The 20,629-nt window shown below is 40.7% G+C and overlaps 1 long non-coding RNA gene, 1 pseudogene and 1 gene segment (V, D, J or C); 1 reads left to right on the top strand and 2 right to left on the bottom strand.

The window, feature by feature from the left end:
* The window catches only part of LOC127359876 (uncharacterized), a 47,824-nt gene that overhangs the window by 17,561 nt on the left and 9,634 nt on the right, over positions 1 to 20,629 (top strand). The window contains exon 2 of the long non-coding RNA XR_007883020.1: positions 19,535 to 20,275. This is a non-coding gene — a long non-coding RNA (uncharacterized LOC127359876). The remainder of the gene's footprint in view (positions 1 to 19,534; positions 20,276 to 20,629) is intronic.
* LOC127359871 (T cell receptor alpha variable 14/delta variable 4-like) overlaps positions 1 to 20,629 on the bottom strand; it is a 30,731-nt gene that overhangs the window by 8,349 nt on the left and 1,753 nt on the right.
* On the bottom strand, positions 2,230 to 2,951 carry LOC127359874 (T cell receptor alpha variable 3-like; annotated as a pseudogene).

Below are 20,629 nucleotides of genomic sequence, written 5' to 3'. Positions count from 1 at the left end.
ATTTGAGGAAAAATTACATCATGGGTACTTAAAAAATAGATTACCTACAAAATGTATTTTTTATAGGAAGATGTTTTGCTTCTATCACATTCAAAGAAAAGGAAAATGAAACATTATTTCATCAATGTACAACTTTAGTCAGCTGATGATGAAAGGGAAGCTCAGTGTAAAATATTATACCCAGACTAATACTGTACTGTTGTTTTAATTTCAAGAGAAAGCTAAGCAAGGTTGTATTTTATACGGTTCTCAGGATTTCAGTGAAAACAAACACATGTCAGTTCTAGACTAGACTAGTTGTATAAAGGTCTGAAACAGCAGCACTTTAGACATAATAGTAATAATAATAATAATAATAATAATAATAATAATAATAATAATAATAATAAAGCTGCTACCATAATTACTGGAGTATAATGAAATATATAACCACACATTTTCAGCAAAACAATCAAAATTTAAAATGGGTTTAAAATGTGTTTGAGTGTGCATAACAGCTGAATACAATTAATAATTTGGAAAAGATCTGGAACATTTCGTAGACCTAATGTCAAACTCGCTCAGAAAGTTTGAGACAGTTTTCTTAAAGTTTTCCATGGTCGGGATGCAAACCTTTGACTAAGCACAGATTGCATCATCTTGAGTCATGAACTCAAACCACTAAATTACTGATCAACCTGCAAGACCTGAGAGAAGAAGCAAGATAATAAAAATGAGAGGTCCTAATTGTTAAACATGGCCTCTGTCCTGTATCTGCCCTGTCCTCTGTAACTCAGTATTATTGTCAAAATGTACTCGATCAAATCTTTATTACCTGTCTCTGAAAGACAATTAGTGTCGAATTATTGGACTCGCTCAAACTAAAATAAATAAAATTAAGTTATTAATGTCATGATTGTTAGTATTATATGAATCAGAAAAAGAGTACAGACCTATGACCTGTATCTACAACACTTACATATGTAACAATAATTGTTGATACAATTTTATGAAATGTTACACACATGTTAAAGTGACTTTATGTATAACATTTCACTTATTTTGTGCCGTATCATTACTGCTTCATACAGAAGTGTGCTTTATTATATCTGAAAGGTATAATCCTTTTTATTTTGGTGTTACCTTGGTTATCTGGATGAAATTTAATTTACAATGCAGTGTCAGTAGTTTAATTTCTAAAGCTTTACATCTCAGTCCTGTCAGACCCTATTATCACATAGCACTGTAGTTTAACAGTGTGTGACTCCCTCTAGTGGATGTTGTGGAGTATTCTGTTGTCTTTGCTCCAAAGGTTTTTGTACAGAGTTTTGGTGTTTCCTGTCACTGTGGGCTGCAGAGCACAGTAGTACACAGCAGAGTCAGACAGCTGAAGCTTCTGGATCTTCAGAGGAACTGACTTATTCTTGATTGTAGCATTAAATCGGTCTTTCTTAAACTGAGCAGCATTTTCTGATGAATCTGAGAAACGTTTCAGCATGAACTTTGGGGGAATCAATTCCATCCTGTTTGTACCAGAACAAATAGGGGAAGCTGTCACTGGTCTCAAATGTACATCCAAGTGTAACTGTCTCTCCCTCAGTAGCAATGACATCTCCTGGTAGCTGGGTCACTCTGTCTTCTCCTTTACACTCTGGGGAAGAAGAGAACATGCAGAGGAAGAGATGAATCAATAAAGATGATTGATTAAAGGAGAACAATCAGTAGGTTTAAAGAGTTACCTAGCCAGAGAGTCAGAATCAGGATGTTTCTCAGCCAGTGTTTCATGTCTGCAGTGAGAGGGGAGGAGAGAGAGGAAGAACATTGATACTCTGATGGATCTGGGCCTTCACATCATTGGTCCTTCCTCTTTATCATCTGTTGAGGAACTCTCAACATTTACGTCTCATTTATATTCAGCAGTGAAATATCTCAGAAACTGCTGAATGGATTGTCATGAGCTTTTATCCAGATGTTCATGGTTCACAGAGGATGGTGGATTCCCTTCAACTGAAGACACAGTTGAAGTTAATATGAGACTTCCACAGTGAGATCCAGTGGGTTTCTTCTAAAGTTTAAGACTTTTTAACATAAAATTGCCTCTGCACAAAAAGATTTGGATCGTATCTTTTTTGTGTAACTCAGACTGCTGAATCATCATATTACCTTGAACTGAACTTTGGAATATATTTCTGTACAGAACGAGGACTGGGTTTTGTCCCCCATCACTAGGATGGAATTGACATCAGGAAAATATATTCTAAAGACCAGTATGAACAGGAGGAATGATTACAGAAAGAATCATGTTTTAATGTACATATGAACATGTGAATGTTGTTTTAAGACAGACTGTTAACTGAATAACTATTTATTTTATCACTGGATCTTATTATCAGTGTCCACTTGATGGGGCTGTTGTTCAGTAAAAGCAGAAGCTGGAGTGTGTAAATCTTCAGTGAGGAGCTGTCAGGTTTTTGTACAGAGTTTTGGTGTTTCCTGTCACTGTGGGCTGCAGAGCACAGTAGTACACAGCAGAGTCTGTCACTGCAGCAGAGGAGATGTTCATATCTATTTGGTTTTGCTCCACTTTAATCTTCAGTCCAGGGATTTGTTCCTGTCCTACATTTCCTGAACCAGAGTGAGAGATGAGGAACTCTGGTGGTTTTCCCTGGATATTGTCGATACCAGAAGAAATAATCACTACCAGTTGCTTGTTTGTTGTATGTGTAGGACAGAGTTACAGTGCTCTCTTCTAAACTGGACTCTTCATCCTTTACTGGAGTGAGTTCTTCACAGCTGACACCTAAAGGAAGAGATAACTCTGTAACTTTATGATCTAAAGGTTTTTATCAATGAAGCTCTTTTAATGTTAATGATCTCACCTACCTCTTATTGTGAGCAGAAACAAAGTCACAAACAGACTGAAGTTCACTGACAGCATCTTAAAGATAAAGACAATCTGTCTGTTTTTTGGATGAAACCTGGCCTGGTTATGGAGGGCTTTGTGTGTAAGGAGGAGGATTTTGAACTGAATACATTGTTGGACCGGGAGCCAGTGGAGGTTCTGAAGTACAGGGGTGATGTGGTCACGGGTGCGGGTGTGGATGTGGGTGAGCAGACGAGCAGCAGAGTTCTGGATGTACTGGAGTTTATTTAAGGTTTTGGATGGTGTGCCGTAGAGGATGCTGTTGCAATAATAGATTCTGGAGGTGATGAAGGCGTGGATGAGGGTTTCTGCAGCAGAGAAAGAGAGTGATGGGCGGAGTCGGGCTATGTTTTTGAGGTGAAAAAAGGCAGTTCTGGTGATTTGGTTTATGTGGTGTTCAAAGGAAAGGTTATTGTCAAAGAGGACTCAGAGATTGCGACTGTGAGGGAATGGAGACAGATTATTATATCTGAAAGGTATACTCCTTTCTATTTTAGTGTTACCTTGGTTACCTTGATGAAATGTAATTTACAATAAAGTGTCAGTAGTTTCATTTCTAAAGCTTTACATCTCAGTCCTGTCAGACTGTATCATCACATACCACTGTAGTTGTAACAGTGTGTGACTCCCTCTAGTGGATGTTGTGGAGTATTCTGTTGTCTTTGCTCTAAAGGTTTTTGTACAGAGTTTTGGTGTTTCCTGTCACTGTGGGCTGCAGAGCACAGTAGTACACAGCAGAGTCTGTCACTGCAGCAGAGGAGATCTCCAGATCGACTCGATTTCTCTCCTTATTCAGTTTAGGAGTCAGTCGAGGGTTTGGAGGTTGTGCTTTCACCACTGAAGGCTCTGTTGTGTCAGTGATCAGGAGAAGGAACTGAGGAGCTGATCCAGGATCCTGTCGATACCACTGGAGATTATTGGCTTTAACTGAATAGCTGCAGGACAGAGTGACACTACGGCCCTCTGATGAAAACACTTCAGCTCTGCTGGCAGTAATATCATCTTCCAAGGTGTTACCTAGTGAGGGAAACAACATGTTATACTTAGAGTTCTGTTCCAAAGTGAGACATCCATACACATTGACAAACACATACATACCTATGAGAGTAGAAAAGAACAAAATAACAGTGAGTTTATCCATGTTTACAGAGGTAAAATGCTGTAATTGAAGGTTCAGTATGAATACGTTTTGTGAGCTGTGTTTGGTGTGATGATCACAGCTGGAATCAAACAGTTCTACCATGAAGCACCTCTGCAGTCAGTAGGAGGAGACTGTGCAGCGATATGGGGGGGGTCTAAGACTGACTGTTAACTGAATATCTATTTATTTTATAACCGGATCTTGTTATCAGTGTCCAATTGATGGGGCTGTTGTCCAATAAAAGGAGGAGCTGAATGTGTAACTCTTCAGTGAGGAGCTGTCAGTTTTTGTACAGAGTTTTGGTGTTTCCTGTTGCTGTGTGCTGCCGAGCCGAACTAATGACACTGTTAACTGAATATCTATTTATTTTATCACAGAATCTTCAAAAAAAAATTATCTAAAGGCAGCATATAAATGAAAAATGAGAGGACCTTGGATTGAACCCTGTGGCACACCAGTGTCTAATTGTAAATAAAACTCAAAAGATGAAGCAGATACATTACATGCAAATATATCATTTTTGGAAAGTCATTGGAATATTGTGATTCATTATATCTGAAACCTATCCTCATTCCTATTTTAGGTCATATTAAATGTATGGCAGTAAAAAATTTCAAATCTGCCAGCAATACAGGATCGGACAGTTCTTCCATTGGTTGTCCCTTCTCACCCAAAAAATGTCCAATGTCCTCTTTGAGAGAGAAAAATCGCTGCAGTGCGGACCCCCAACCGACTTAGCCACCTCACATCGTTGTGATATATTACGTCTCCGTATTCAGCCTGGATGTCAAGCAAGAACTGCTGAAACTGTCGGTGGTATAGAGCTTTAGAGCGAATAGAGTTGATCGCCTTTGCCACTGGTTTCATTACATGGTCAAATTTGAGATGTTTGGCACAGAGATCCTGCTGGTGAATTATACAGTGAAGTTTAATAGTGTTACCTCCTCCTTCACTGACTTTACTGCAGATCAGTGTGGACAATCCACTTCGCTCTACCATCGGTAGTGATCCCAGAAACTTTACTCCATGGTAGTTTCATGTCATCAACAGCTTCACAAACAGAAACGAATAAATCCGTTCCTCTGGTTTGGCCTTTAAGGCTTTGGAGGTCAAGCAGCTCCTCTGTCACATTCATGTTGTCGTCAACTCCTCTTAAAAAAATCAGTAGTTGCACAGTGTCAGATGCATCTGTGCTTTCATTGCAGGCTAATGAGAAATTATCAAAAGCCACTCCCCTGTCCCCCAGTTGTCTCTGAATATCTGACAGTATCAATTCAATGTTTAGCTATTAACATGGCCACTTCGTAGCTTGCTTTGGTGATATTTTCCTTTGACTCACAGGCCCTTGTGAAGAATTGCTGTTGTGATGCCAGAGCAGCTTAGAGTTACTTCACTTCACAGGTTTTTATGTCCTGAAGGCATTTAGATAATTAAGGTTGTAATGCAATGGAAACATTGTTCGCTGCTCCATTAAATAGGACGAACCTTGGCAGCAAGAGATATTTCTAGTTCCCTCTGCTCAGAGATCACTTGGGCTCTGCTACAACACAGAGAGCTAACATTATGCTAGCAAGATTGAAATTCAATTACACTGCGTACGGTCGTCAGAAAGTAAATATAATATGACATTATGTTTAACAACAAGACTAGCTAGCTATCAGCCTTGTAATTGTCCCCAAATCAATATGCAGATTTTATGAACAATAGGTCCTGTGTTCTGACGGCTGCAGTCTGAAGTAGCGAGCTGAATAGCGTATGGGATGTGGGAAGATCACTAATAAAAGTTCAGAGGAGCAGTTTAGGGGCTGTGGTGTTCAGAGGATGAGGAACTGAAGGACTACACTCAGTGTTGTCAGATATATTTATGAAATATTTAGATTTTCAATCAGTTTATTTCAGCACATTCATATAGAACAATGAACAGATAGTTTTACTGGAATTACTCAGTAGGTGTCCTACATCAGGAATTAATGGACACTCACAATCAGAATCTAGTATTCACCCAGACATCACATATTGTCAACAACACAATGGAAGTTGATGTGTTTATGTAGAAAATGTAGAAAATTAGAGGACCGAGGGTTGAACCCTGGGGTACACCCCAAGAAACCACAGCCTGAGAGAACAACAGAGAAACTTTTTTTATAAACAACAAACACAATCAACACCTGAGTTCTTGCTACCAACCAGTTTGATACTTGATTAAAAATGTGTGATTTGTCAATATGTTGATGATCAGATTTTTCTATATATTAAATTTTTTACTCAAACGTTCTTTACATTATTTAATTTGTTTCACATTGATGCAGTTATGGGTATGTAAGTGATTGATTGATGAACAAAGCTGACTTTGAGCTCCATTACATGTCAGTGGATTTATTGTTACCACCGTCCTTCATTTCATGTGCTTTTTATTTTCTAACCAACTCTGTATCATACTATTGTAGTTTAACAGTGTGTGACTCCCTCTAGTGGATGTTGTGGAGTATTCTGTTGTCTTTGCTCCAAAGGTTTTTGTACAGAGTTTTGGTGTTTCCTGTCACTGTGGGCTGCAGAGCACAGTAGTACACAGCAGAGTCTGTCACTTTAGCTGAGATGATCTCCAGATGTACACGTTTCTCGGTTTTGTTAATGTGAGCTTTGAAATCAGAATCAGTTGGATGAATCAATCCTCCCTCTGTGATGTAGAGCAGGAACTCTGGTCTGGATCTCTGGTATTGTCGGTACCATTGGATATTGCTGATAGCACCATCATATTTACAGGTCAGGTTGATGTTTCTTCCCTCTGCAACATGTTCTTCAGTACTGTCTGGCTTTATGATGTTCATGGAACCCAGGGCTGCAAAATGAGTATTATTCATGTCAGTTAGTCTGCAAGACATTCTGACATCAACAGACTCAACAGAATTTTTTTTTTTTTTCATCTTTGATCAATTTTAGATACATTTAACAAAGCAAATGTGTTGTTCTACCATGGAAATTGTTACCTTACACAGATAAAGCTCTAGTACCAAATATCTGGTTAATACTCACCTATAAAGTGAGAGAAAAGTAAAAAGAGGTAAAGCAACATGTCTTTGGAGTTGTTAAAGTCAAACTGACAGCAGATGAGCAATGTTCTTCCACTGCAGTAGAATGAAAAAACTAAAGAGCCTCTCTGCTGCACAGCCCTTCTCCTCAACATCAAGCTGATTGTGCTTTTAGTTCCTCAAACATTTCTGCTCTGGAGACAGAAACAATCTCATTGGTTGAGTTCAATGTCAGTGGGAGGGGCCAGAGAAAATCCTTTTTACAGATTCTCTGCCTACCAAAGTTTAATGTAACCAATGACATTGTTTCTGCCTCAGAGAAATGTTTGCTGAATGTCCAGTTTCAGTTCTTCACACCATTGTGAGACCAAGGCAGGTCACAGTAGAAAGAAGCTGGATCACCTGAAGATTTAGTCTTTATTCTGGGAACATGGAGGACATTTTATAGTTCCATAATAATAATTACAGCAAACATTAATATTGGATATATTGAATCAGCCCCAGCCAGGATCAGAAGCCATCATGACTTAATGTCTTACCCTGTCTGTTATGGTGGTGGATGACTTGTGGTCGATGACTTTGACTCCTTCCCAGTCAATGCTGTGACTGATTTTGGTCTGGAGTTCTCAGACAGCTGATGTTGTCTGTTTCAGTTGTTCATTCAGTCTCTTGTTCAGGGTTTTTGCTGCTTCACAATATAGTGTTCCCCATAGTTATTTAATGATTTATCAGAAACCACTCCAGTCTTTCTCTTTGGATTACTCCTGAACCATTACACTTGGTTGAAAGCTCCTTAAAGCTACTTTCCTCGACCATTGAGGCCTCCAGGCTCAAATTCAGTTCTGTTGCAGTAGTGGAGTTAAATATGTAGCACCCCAACACTCAGTAAAGGCCTTAGTTAAAGGAACTCACTTTGGGCTTGAATGATGGGGTGTTTGGGTTTGATTTATTAAGGTAGCTACCACGAAGGTTTACCTGTTTTGTGTGAAACTTTGTATAGCCTAATACCTTATGAATAACCAACAACACTGTTAGACTAAGCAGTGGCTCTATTAACACGTACTCTACACTATTTTAAATGACTGACCCCAGACAACTCTTTCAAAATAAATGAAATAATATTTTACTAACCAGTTGTTTTCCAGTTTAACACAAATAATATTTACCTTGTTAGTTAACAAATAAACAAAAAGGAGATAACACAATTACTCAAATTAGACCTAAAAATATTATAGTTGAAATACTAAATTGTAAACAAATGTACCTTTACCAAAATTGGCGAAACACTGTAGAAAATCAGACACTTAGAATAAGCAAAATAGAATTGGCATTATCAAAATACTATTCAAAACGTAAATTATCTCAGGTCTCTAACATTCCTAGTTCTTACCACTTTAATATGATTTCTCTGTAGTTATCAGACTCAGATCAAATATGCTACTGAACTAAACTCTAAACAAAACAGTGGGCCCCCACACACACACACACACTCACAAGCACACACACGCACACACAAACAATAAAAGTTGCAGGCCTGTGTGTTGCTCGGTGCGGTGCGGCAGGCAAATCCTTATCCTCAGTGGCATCCACTGTGAGGTCGCTACCGCCGCAGGCTCCACTCTCAAGCCACCTCCACTGTCAGGACAGGAAATGCACGGGATACATTTCAAAATAAAATCGTGAATGCACTTCCGGTTGAATCGCTTTCCTCACAAATGCATTAATTAGTAAACAATATGACGTAAAATCTATCAATTCCTTGTCTATAGTATATATCGGGTTTTTTTATATTGTGGCGCCCCCTGGTGTCACTGAGTGTTTGGTGTTTGTTTGTGCCAGGTCAGATTGTGGTGTTGACTGGGGGTTAATTGGTGCCAACTGGGAACACCTGGGCCCAGTGCTCCCAGGCTATATAATCAAGGCCCTGTTGCCCGTTCTAGCTCTCTGCTGCTTCTGGTTTGTATTGTTTGACTTGTCCTAACTTGTTGTTTGATTTGTACTAATTTGTTGCTCTCTTTTTGCAGGCACGCTGCCAGTGGGGTGAGGACTGCAGTGTGGCCTCATCTTATATTTTGTTTTGTACACTTTACAACATACATACGTTATCCCTCATGCACACCTTACTGACTACACTGGTATTCACATTCTATATTTAAAGTATTTAGTTGTTCAGTTTTTTTTTTATTGACTTTTTGTTCAATAAATTACTTTTTGTTATTCCTTAAAGTGGTGTATCTCTCATATTTGTCATGCCTTAAGAGCCAGGGTGTGACAATATGGTAAACCTTTGTTTTGTTTGTCATTTTTGTTCTGTGTTTTCCTTTTATGTTGCGCATGAGCCCCAACGTGGGCATTTTGATTTATTCTGTCCAAATCTAGGACAATAAGTCATCCATAACCTGTATTAATTCAAAGAAAAAAAAATAAAGCTTTTGATTTGGACAATTGAAGCATTAGCCTTTGTCTCTTTCAAAACACTTCTCATTAATGATTGCTATATATGCAGACTAATATACAACTTAGTCATTATGAAAAACAAACGGTGGGTGATATGACTTGAGGCTCAATTGTCTTTGTAGCCTACTATAAAGCTGAGGATCTTGAAAGGAGAAGGTCAAATAGTTGATCAATGAAAACAATGTAGGGCAGGAATAACATTGGTCAGTACACAAATCTAAGTTATTACTCATATTAATAAGCCAACATCTCATAAGATGTCATAGGCCTATACATTTTATTGTGTACTATACAGTATATACAGTACTTCGCTACCTTTTGATTATCATTAACTTTGACTTTATTGCACTGCTCTTTTTCTATATATTTTGTTCAATTTGTTTTTCTGTTGTATTATTCTGTATTTTTATTCTTAACCACCATAAATTTCTTTTTTGGTTCTATGTCTATGCTAATTATGTTCTTGTGCTGCTGGAACACCTAAGTACCACCAGATACAACCCTAACTCTTGATATCTACAGTATAATCCAAGTGAATTATTAAGTGATCAATGAGAAAAACATAAAAAACACACCATGTCACAACATGATCAAATGTTCTGTAGCCATTTATTCTTGAACACAAACTCACTCATCTGTGTGACATTCACAATAGGCCAAATTATTTCTCTTGTCCATCATTTCCTCACAGAATTTCCACATGTCCTCAGTGCGGTAAAATGTGAATTTTAAGGGTTCCAGGATTGATTCCTTTTCATGGTCATCCACTTGATCTTTCCACAACCTCCCATACTGCAGAGCAGCCTCAGCCTGGTTCTCCTCCCCCATGTACAGAACATCAGGCAGGTCCACTTTGGCAGAGAACAGTTGTTTGTTGGCCTCAACCCACTCTGCTGCATGTCTGTAATCGCGAAGAATGCGATCTTCAACCGAGTCCTATGCAAAAGACAGAAAGATGTCTGTACCATAGCTACTGCACCAACAGTATCTGACCTATAGATACTGTGAAAAAGCTTACCCCTTCCACTGGTGTGTCCACGTCGGCAGGTCTGACGGAGACCTCAGCCTGCTGCTCTTCTTCCTGAAAATATATAGATAAGCAAAATGATCAGTTGTAATATTCAAAACACAAGCTCCAAAAAGAAGAAAAAGAAAAGATCCCATCAGTGCCCTCCTCTAATATGTCCACCTAGACATATTAGAGAGCTCAACAAATGTTAATTTTCCAATCCAATCATGCATTATCTAGACACTTTATTTTTAAACTGCAGACAGCAGGTCTGACCTTAACTTGTGAATGGCGTATTCTTTAAAGCGACCCCACAATTGCAGTACAATTGGAAAAAAGATTGGTAAAAAAATAGGGAAATGGAAATGTTGGTTTCTGACCTGAAACAAAAGAAAAACTCAGATGGAACTCAAACAAAATCAAAATCTGACCTCAGTTGTGTCATCCACCTTCCTTTTCATCAGCCTAAACACTGGTGGCACCTCACCTCGCAGGAGGGCTTTTGATGCATCTGTCCAGTGGGCGAACAGCTTTCCATGGCTCAAAAATGATTAAACAATAGAAATAAATAAAAATTTCTTGTAACAATTTCAAGTCACTCACATATAAAAATCTTTGCGGTCTCACCTTCCAAGGTCAAAATTTTCCATAAGGATGATACACCACCACTGTCGCAAAAGTGGCATGTCCATCTGAAAAAAAAAAAATAAACAAAAAGAAAAAAAACTCACACTATGTCATAATAAATGTTTTGTTGTTGTAATTTTGAGCTTACTTTGATTGCATGAATCAACTTACAATAGAAAGGTCATGGGGAGCATCCAGTGTGGTGTAAAGGGCATTCTAGGAATAAAACATAGTAATTTTAATTTAATGCTTATTTCTTTAACGCACACAGAATTACACAAATAATTAATATAAAACAAATAATGTCTACTACCATCAACATGAAGATGCCACAGTCAATCCCGTACGGTTGTCATAGGAAAACCCTAGATATCAAAAAGGAGTCAATTATGTAATTATTGTTTTACAGTATTAAAATATTCAACTATTAATATATACATACATTATTATATATTATACATACTTTATACTCTTACCTGAATTTGTAATCCAGTTTTCTCTGTCCAGTTGCCAGGATTTAGTGACTGGGAAAGGTTTCTAAAAGACAGTTGCATTAAAAGATAAATAATAGTCATTAAAATGATCAATATGGTTTCTTTTCATGAACATGCGTCACTGGTTCCGATTCGGGACAGACCATCCATGCATCCCTTTACATGCAGTCACACTCCACACATCATTTCAAAAGGCTTTTTTATGGTGCCAGTTTCTTGACTCAATTGTCTGAAATATGTTAATGTTGGTAGGTCATCATGTTAAATCTGTAAAACTAATATAAAATTAATAACCATGATTTGATACACAAAACTACAATTATACTTATGTTGCACCATAAAAAGGCTGTCACACAGATCTGAACATGACCTGGTTAAAAAACAAAATACGGAACTCTTTAGAACAGCTTTGGAACATGAACTCCAAAAAGCACACACAAAAAAAACTTTTTGTTAGTGACCTCAGAAGTCCCCTCATCTCCTTATCACCAAATCCTAACGGTGCTTTAGCACATTTGGAGTCAAGAAAGACTATTTCTCTCTGTGTTGGTTTCAAAACCTGTAATTGTAGTTAGTGACATTTGAACTTAACATTGTGTGAAAGGACAACACAACACAACACAACACAACACAACACAACACAACACAACACAACAACAGTACTGTAATAGAAAATGAAGATACTTTTGTTAACATTTGATATACATTTTCCGTGACATGCAAACCACCTGTTACAGTAAGCATCACTACTTACAGAGAGCAGGAAATGCCCAGGTTTTCACACAGGAATGACAATGGCATCTCTGATTGAAGCATCATTCTAATACAAAGGAAAAGTTCAAAAGCAAACTGGTAAAATACACAAGAAATATAATCTGAATAAAATTCAGTAGGACACAATGTTGGTTTTCCACCACTCACGGGAGAAACCATTGGGGTCGGGTGCGATGCCAAATGGGTGGCAGTAAAGGCAGGGGGCCTAGACAGACCAGACCCGGGCAGCAAAAGCTGGCTTTGGGGACGTGGAATGTCACTTCGCTGGGGGGGAAGGAGCCGGAACTGGTGCGGGAGGTGGAGCGCTATCGATTAGATCTGATGGGGCTTACTTCTACGCACAGTCGAGACTCTGGATCCTTACTCCTGGATAGTTTCTCTGGAGTTGCCCAGGTGTGAGGTGCAGGGCTGGTGTGGGGATACTAACTAGCCCCTGGCTGAGCCCATCTACGTTGGAGTTCACCCCGGTGGATGAGATGGTCGCCTCCCTATGCCTTCAATCTGTGGGGGGTGGAACTATGACTGTTGTTTGTGCTTAAGCACCAAACAGCAGTGCAGAATATTCGGATATATCTTGGAGACCCTGAATGAAGTCCTGTATAGGGCTCCAGTAGGGGACTAAATTGTTCTCCTGGGAGACTTCAACGCACAAGAGGGCAATGATGGAGATACTTGGAGGGGCATGATTGGGAGGAACAGCCTCCCCGATTTGAACCAGAGTGGTGTTTTGTTGCTGGACTTCTGTGCCATAACGAACACCATGTTCGTACATAGGGATGCTCATAAGTGTACGTGGTACCAGAGCACCCTAGGCCAAGGGTCTATGATCGATTTTGTGATTGTATCATCAGACCTGAGGCCGCATGTATTGGACACTCGGGTAAAGAGAGGGGCTGAGCTGTCAACTGATCACCATCTGGTGGTGAGTTGGGTTAGGTGGCGGGGGAAGCCACTGGACAGACCTGGTAAACCCAAACGTGTAGTATGGGTGAACTGGGAATGTCTGGAAGAGGCCCCTATCCGAGACACCTTCAACTCCCACCTCCGGCGGAGCTTCTCCTACATTCCTGTGGAGGCGGGGGACATCGAACCCGGAGTGGTTGATGTTCAAAGCTTCTATTGCTGAAGCTGCGGCTGTGAGCTGTGGTCTTAAGGTCTTGGGTGCCTCAAGGGGCGGTAACCCTCGAACATGGTGGTGGACACCGGTGGTCAGGGAAGCCGTCCGACTGAAGAAGGAGGCCTTCTGGGATATGTTATCCCGGGGGACTCCTGAGGCAGTTGCAGGGTACTGGCAGACCCGAAGGACTGCAGCCGCAGCTGTGTGGGAAGCAAAACAGCGGGTGTGGGAGGAGTTCGGAGAAGTCATGGAGAAGGCCTTTCAGACGGCACCCAGGCGCTTCTGGAAAACCGTCCGACACCTCAGGAGGGGGAAGCGGAGAACCATTCAAGCTGTGTACAGCGGGGATGGGACACTGCTGACCTCAACTGAGGAGGTAATTGGGCGGTGGAAGGAACACTTAGGGAACTCCTTAACCCGATTAGACCAACAAACCCATCCTCTGTGATAGAGGCAGGGCTGGAGTGTGACTACATCAATTTCCCTGTGGGAAGTCACTGAGGTAGTCAAACAACTCCACAGTGGCAAAGCCCCGGGGATTGATGAGATTCATCCAGAAATGCTGAAGGCTCTGGGTGTTGAGGGGCTGTCTTGGTTGACACTCCTTTTCAACATTGCGTGGAAGTCAGGGACAGCGCCGAAGTGGCGGACTGGGGTGGTGGTTCCCCTATTTAAAAAGGGGGACCAGAGGGTGTGTGCAAATTACAGAGGCATCACACTACTCAGCCTCCCTGGGAAAGTTTACTCTAAAGTGCTGGAAAGGAGGGTCCGGACTATTGTCGAACCTCTGATTGAAGAAGAACAGTGCGGGTTCTGTCCTGGTTGTGGAACAACAGACCAACTCTTTACTCTCTCAGGTGTCCTGGAAGGGGCCTGGGAGTATGCCCATCCGGTCTACATGTGCTTTGTGGATTTGGAGAAGGCATATAACCGGGTTCCCCAGGATATCCTGTGGGAAGTGCTGCAGGAGTATGGGGTGAGGGGGCCACTTCTCAGGGCCATCCAAGCCCTGTATTTCCAAAGCGAGAGTTGTGTCCGGATTCTTGGTCGTAAGTTGGACTCGTTTCCAGTGGGTGTTGGCCTCTGCCAGGGCTGCGCTTTATCACCAATCCTGTTTGTGACTTTCATGGACAGGATATCGAGGCGTAGTCGTGGGGGGGAGGGGTTGCAGTTTAGTGGGCTGAGGATTTGGTGGGCTCGTTGCTTTTCGCGGATGATGTGGTCCTGATGGCATTATCGGCCTTTGACCTTCAGCACTCACTGGATCGGTGAGTGTCAAGCGGCTGGGATGAGGATCAGCACCTCTAAATCGGAGGCCATGGTTCTCAGCAGGAAACCGATGGATTGTCTACTCCGGGTAGGGAGTGAGTCCTTACCCCAAGTGAAGGAGTTCAAGTACCTCAGGGTTTTGTTCACGAGTGAGGGTAGAATGGAGCAGGAGATTGGCCAGAGAATCGGGGCAGCAGGGGCGGTATTGTGGTCCTTGTATCGCACTGTTGAGAGTTGAGCCGAGAGGCGAAACTTTCGATCTACTGGTCGATCTTTGTTCCTACCCTCACATATGGTCATGAGAGATGGGGGCGTGACTGAAAGAACGAGATCCCGGGTACAAGCCGAAATGGGTTTCCTCAGGAGGGTGGCCGGTGTCTCCCTTAGGGATAGGGTGAGACTCTCGGACATCCGCGAGGGACTCGGAGTAGAGCCGCTTCTCCTTTGCGTCGAAAGGAGCCAGCTTAGATGGTTCGGACATCTGATGAGGATGCCTCAGGACACCTCCCGAGGGAAGTGTTCCTGGCACGTCCAGCTGGGAGGAGGCCACGGGGCAGACCGAGGACCAGGTGGAGAGATTATATCTCAACACTGGCCTGGGAACGCCTCGGGATCCCCCAGAGTTGGCCGATGTGGCCAGGGAAATGGAAGTTTGGGGTCCTCTGCTGAACTTGCTACCCCCGCGACCCGACCCCAGATAAGCGGATGAAGATGAATGAATGAAAAAAATTAATGGTACAATATAGAGGTCAGCCACAAAAATGGTTTTCCCCTGTGGAATACATTTCAAATGTGAGCAAATACCCATATAATATAAAAAGGAAAAGTGTATTACGAAAACAATATTTATGTTTTATACCTGTGATTGAGCAATTTTCTCAATAATTTCAAAGCACGGATTTCCTATCTGCAAACCAAACAAAAAACAAAAACTTGGCAATGACATACAAACATAATTAGCTCACAATTAAATGGGTTAAAATGTTAACTCACAGTTGATTCCATTTCCTTGTTCAATCCAAGCCCCCAGAGGTCAGCTCGGGTCAGGCAACTTTTTCCTGTTTTTACAATGAGCTCGCCCGCTGGGTTGTCGGTGTGCAATACGTATTTAAGCTGATGATTGTTGAAGAAAAAAACAAAATCATAACAAGCATAATATTTAAAATTATAACATAGGAACATGGGTGGTAAGGCTTCAAGATGAGAAGCACATATCTCTGTCTAATATATCAAACAGCTCTTTCTTTCTTTTAAGAATACATACCAGCTGCTCTTGGGCAGGATGAAGCTTGAAGGTCCATGATGCTCGGCATGGTCTGACATTCTCACTTTGTGTGATCATTTCACAATGTGGTCCACAGGCATTAGTGTCTATTAAAAGGGAATTAAAATATAAAATCTTGCTAATACTATTTTGTGTTGATTTTTTAAAAACATACTACCTACCTGTGTTTGGGTTGGTGGGGAGCCCATGTAGCTGCTGAGGTGTTCCAGCTACTGCAGGATGATGCTGTGTAGGCATATCAGGTGCTGGGGGTCCTGAGGTTTAAGAAATCATTATCAGGCAACATAAGCATTATATTTCCAATTACCACTAAGAAACAAAACATCTGTCTTTAAATTAGTTTTTACCAAATACTGCTTGTCCAAATTTGTCCAGTGTGATGTCTTGCAAACGATGTGACTCACGTCCTCTCTGTAGTTGCTTTTCTAAAAGCTGGGCATTCGTTTTGTTGTTTCTGTGATGTATTCGGTTTCTCTTAAAAAAACGTGTGTTGAGGGTGCCATGTTATTGAGGGAGTAGTTGTTTTTGCGCATACATGAAAAAAAGTTGCTCGGCCACCTCGCTATTCAATGAACCCTGAAGTTCTGGAACCAGGTTGATCCTCCTCAACACTTCCTGAGGGTCTTTGGTATTGGCCTCATGGAATTTGTCATACAAGACATAGTGGTCTGGGGAGCCAGTGCATGGATGCCCATCTTTATCAGGATTCTGCAACATTTCAGTCAGCCATGGTAGGGAGGTCTTGAGTTTGTTCTGCTGAGCTGCTGTGATGTTCTGTGGTGTCGATGCAGCCAATCTCCCTTCATGTGGTTTGAAAGGTATCACAGTTGGCCAACGTAGGTTGACATGAGTTGCCGGAATCCGAGCAAAGTCATAAACAGTGACATTTGGCAGGAGTTTCCAGGATAGAAGGAGGTCAGCAAAATCTCGTGGAGACTCTGCACGCAGGTTAAACTTCACACTGTACACCACACCATATGGGCAGAGAATCACTGACCTTCAATGGAAAATTGAAAAAAAAAGTTTATTAGTAAACGTGCAAGTAGCTAATCCTAGGTAGTTATCATGCAGTTAAATGTGACCCTTACCAGATGCTCCCCAGATTTTCTGGAATATCTTGTCGTATGAGTGTCGTGTCTTCATCTCTTGCCTAAGTCTAAGAATCAGATCCATCCGCGATCCCTTCGCATCCAAATTACAGGCCTGGCACAGTTTACGCACAGTTGAAACCTTTTGAAATACAGACAAGAAATAAAGTAAGATGTTACTGCACAATGCAACTCAAACAAACATACATGCATACACAACAACTCTACTTTCTGCTTCATGAGCTCATCCACCAGCCGGTCCTCTGACACCATGCTGACTTCAGTGGAGGACTTAGCAGAGGACGCTTTTTCAAATTCTGTGTTTAACGCCATCTCAGATTGAAGTGTATTCTTTCCAATCCATGGGCCCCAGTACTCAAAACTAGGTCTTACACTGAAGCTGTTCTTTGCACGACCGGTGAAAAGTACACGTGACATTCTTAATATGCTAAAGTGCATTGCATCATTAAGTGAGGGTAATTACTAATTTACGGAAAAATGAATATATACATACTTTGGACAAAGCCACGAGAAATCATCTGCAGCTGTACAGAGTCCCAGAACTCTTCAATGTTCTCTGGGGCATCTTTGATGTCACTCACTGAAAAAAAGGAATTCATTTAACTAGTTTTGAAAATACTATGATATAACTCCCTCCCAACACACAAGACACTGTGACTTACCAGGGAAGTTGAACACTCCTTTTTTGTGTAGGTCCATGACAACTACTGGAGGACAGTAGCCACAGCAAACAAGAAAAAGAGTAATCCTGGCTTGTCAATTCCTCAAAGTGGCAGTAGGCGTGCAGAACTGTATCTCTGGCAGGAATTGTCACCTTCCTTAGGCCTTCAAGTAAAATGCATCATGTTTGAATTATAGTACATGAACTTCAATTCAAATGAATGTATACAGCCTGCAAACTTAGATTGTCTTTGCTTACAGGTAAAATGGCCACTTGCACCAGGTAGTGTAAATGAGGCCTTACTTATGTAGAAGAAGTAATAATGACTACGAAAATACTGCACTACGGGTTAAAGTCCGGCATTCAAAAAACGTACTTAAGTGAAAGTAGCTAAAACAAGACACTTGACTAATTTAGTATGTTATGTTAGAAGCAAAATGTACTCAAGTATCAAAAATAAAAGTAGTGATGGTGCAGAAGCATGCTATTTCTCAGTAATTTCAGTCACTATTCGTTTTGTTTATATACTGTAGTATACAACAGAGGTGGAAAAATAAAAAAATAAAAATGTGCCATGTAGTCCTGCAACATTTTGATTCCACTCGTGCACTTAAACAGGTGATATCATAATTAGCTAGTTGACCTCTGGCAAAACATCATGGTGTGTTGCATCGTGTTGGTAGCTTGGCTGTCTCACATATCACGTTTGTGAGTTCAGAAAGACACGTTTTCAACTTTGTGACGATGCCCACCTAATGCAAGGAGAGTTTACAAAAATGTTTTATAACGTTACATACAAACAAATGCGAACAGTTACTTTACGTTATGCACTAAAAAGTTAATAATCCCTGAGATCTTAAGGTGTTGATGCTAACAGCCATTGGTGAAAGTTAACTTTGACATTATCTAACTTAGCTTCAAAACGACAACCCAAACCAACATGTAACATTCAGTAATTTGCATCATTAATGACTTCTAAAACGTTACTATTTTACGGCACCTATATTGACGAAGAACACAAGAAACCATGCATTTACTTTCTGTGGATAAGCAAAATCAGCAACTCACTGCTACTCAGGACATATGCTGACTCGCTGGTCTCCCTCGAATTAAAAGGCAGGTGAAATCGACATTTAAACGTCCTCACTTTATTTGCATTACTGAATTATTTAATTAATTAACTTAAATAATTATTTGTATTACAAATTAACTTGTTTTAAACCCTGTACTTTTACACCGGGCTACAAATATGTAATGATAAATGCACTTGAGATACATAATTGAGCAAAAATAATTATTTAAATTGCTGCTCATGTGAATCCTCCCACAGTGTTTCATTAGCAGCTGTAACCACAGTGACTCTGATAAAACAGGAATTAGCAGAATCCATCTGATATGAAGCTGTGGTTTGAATACCACTTCCCTCCTCTTTGAAGAGTAGTCAGATATCTGTGTTCAGGTTTTTGTACAGCCTCTTCTACACTTTGTATCACTGTGTTTCTAGAGCACAGTAGTAGAGAGCTGTGTCTGCCAGGGTTAGTTTTCTGATGGTCAGTTCAGTTGATGTAGTTGTTGTTTTAGATTCATATCGATTATCTGGAATGTATTGACGTGTTTCTCCTTTTTCTCCTTTCCAGAGTATAAACTGAGGAGCCTGAAGGTCAGAATGTCTGTACCAGTGAAGCCAAATATTTCTGTATGCTGTGTCATATTGACATTTGAGTGTGACAGATTCTCCTTCTCTTCCACTGACTTTATCTCCTACAGGAGAGATTGTGTCTCCAGCTATTAGTCCTGGAAAAAGTGGAGAAAATGAAGCCATTAGACTAACATTGTTCATGAGGCTGAGAGGAGAAGACAGTGGAAAATATCAAGTGTACAGTGTTACTCTGTGGACAGAAACAGCTCAACTGTTGAGAGATTTCTGCTCTGAACTCCAGTTTCCATCAATCTTTAGAAAAGAATAAAAACATGTTGTGCTTTCTATCTTACCAAAGAAAAGAGCAGCAAGAATAATCCACAGCCAATGTTCCATCTCTACAACAAGGTTTAAATCAACAGGAGAAACTAGCTGATGTTCAACATTCAGTGTGACAATTGTTCTCTTCACAGCAGCAGTTATTATTGACAGAATGGTTGAACACAGTGCAGAAGTAGTGCACCGCCTACTTGATAATGTCGCCCTCTAGTGGAGCTAAAAAGTTGAGTCCAACAGTGTGGAAAAAAGGCTTCCAGCAGCTTGTCAGTGTGTCAGCTTGTGTTTTTGTACAGAGACTGTGGGTTTGCTGTCACTGTGGGCCTCACAGCACAGTAGTACAGAGCAGAGTCTGTCACTGCAGCAGAGGAGATCTGCAGATCCATTTGGGTTTTATCCTCACTCACTGTAACTGACAGTCTAGAGGTTGTTTCATTTTGTGTTCCCAAGTGAGAGATGAGGAACTCTGGTGGTTTTCCTGGATATTGTCGATACCAGAAGAAATATTCATTGCCATCAGCTTTTCTGGAGTATTTGTAGGACAGAGTAACAGTGCTGTCTTCTAAACTGGACTCTTGTTTCTTGACTGGAGTGAGTTCTTCACAGCTGACACCTAAAGGAAGAGATAACTCTGTAACTTTATGATCTAAAGGTTTTTATCAATGAAGCTCTTTTAATGTTAATGATCTCACCTACCTCTTATTGTGAGCAGAAACAAAGTCACAAACAGACTGAAGTTCACTGACAGCATCTTAAAGATAAAGACAATCTGTCTGTTTT

Source organism: Dicentrarchus labrax, unplaced genomic scaffold (assembly GCF_905237075.1).
Source record: "Dicentrarchus labrax unplaced genomic scaffold, dlabrax2021, whole genome shotgun sequence".
NCBI classification, from domain to species: Eukaryota; Metazoa; Chordata; class Actinopteri; family Moronidae; genus Dicentrarchus; species Dicentrarchus labrax.
The sequence above is the reverse complement of the archived record's forward strand: the minus strand, read 5'-3'. Positions and strand labels throughout refer to the sequence as shown.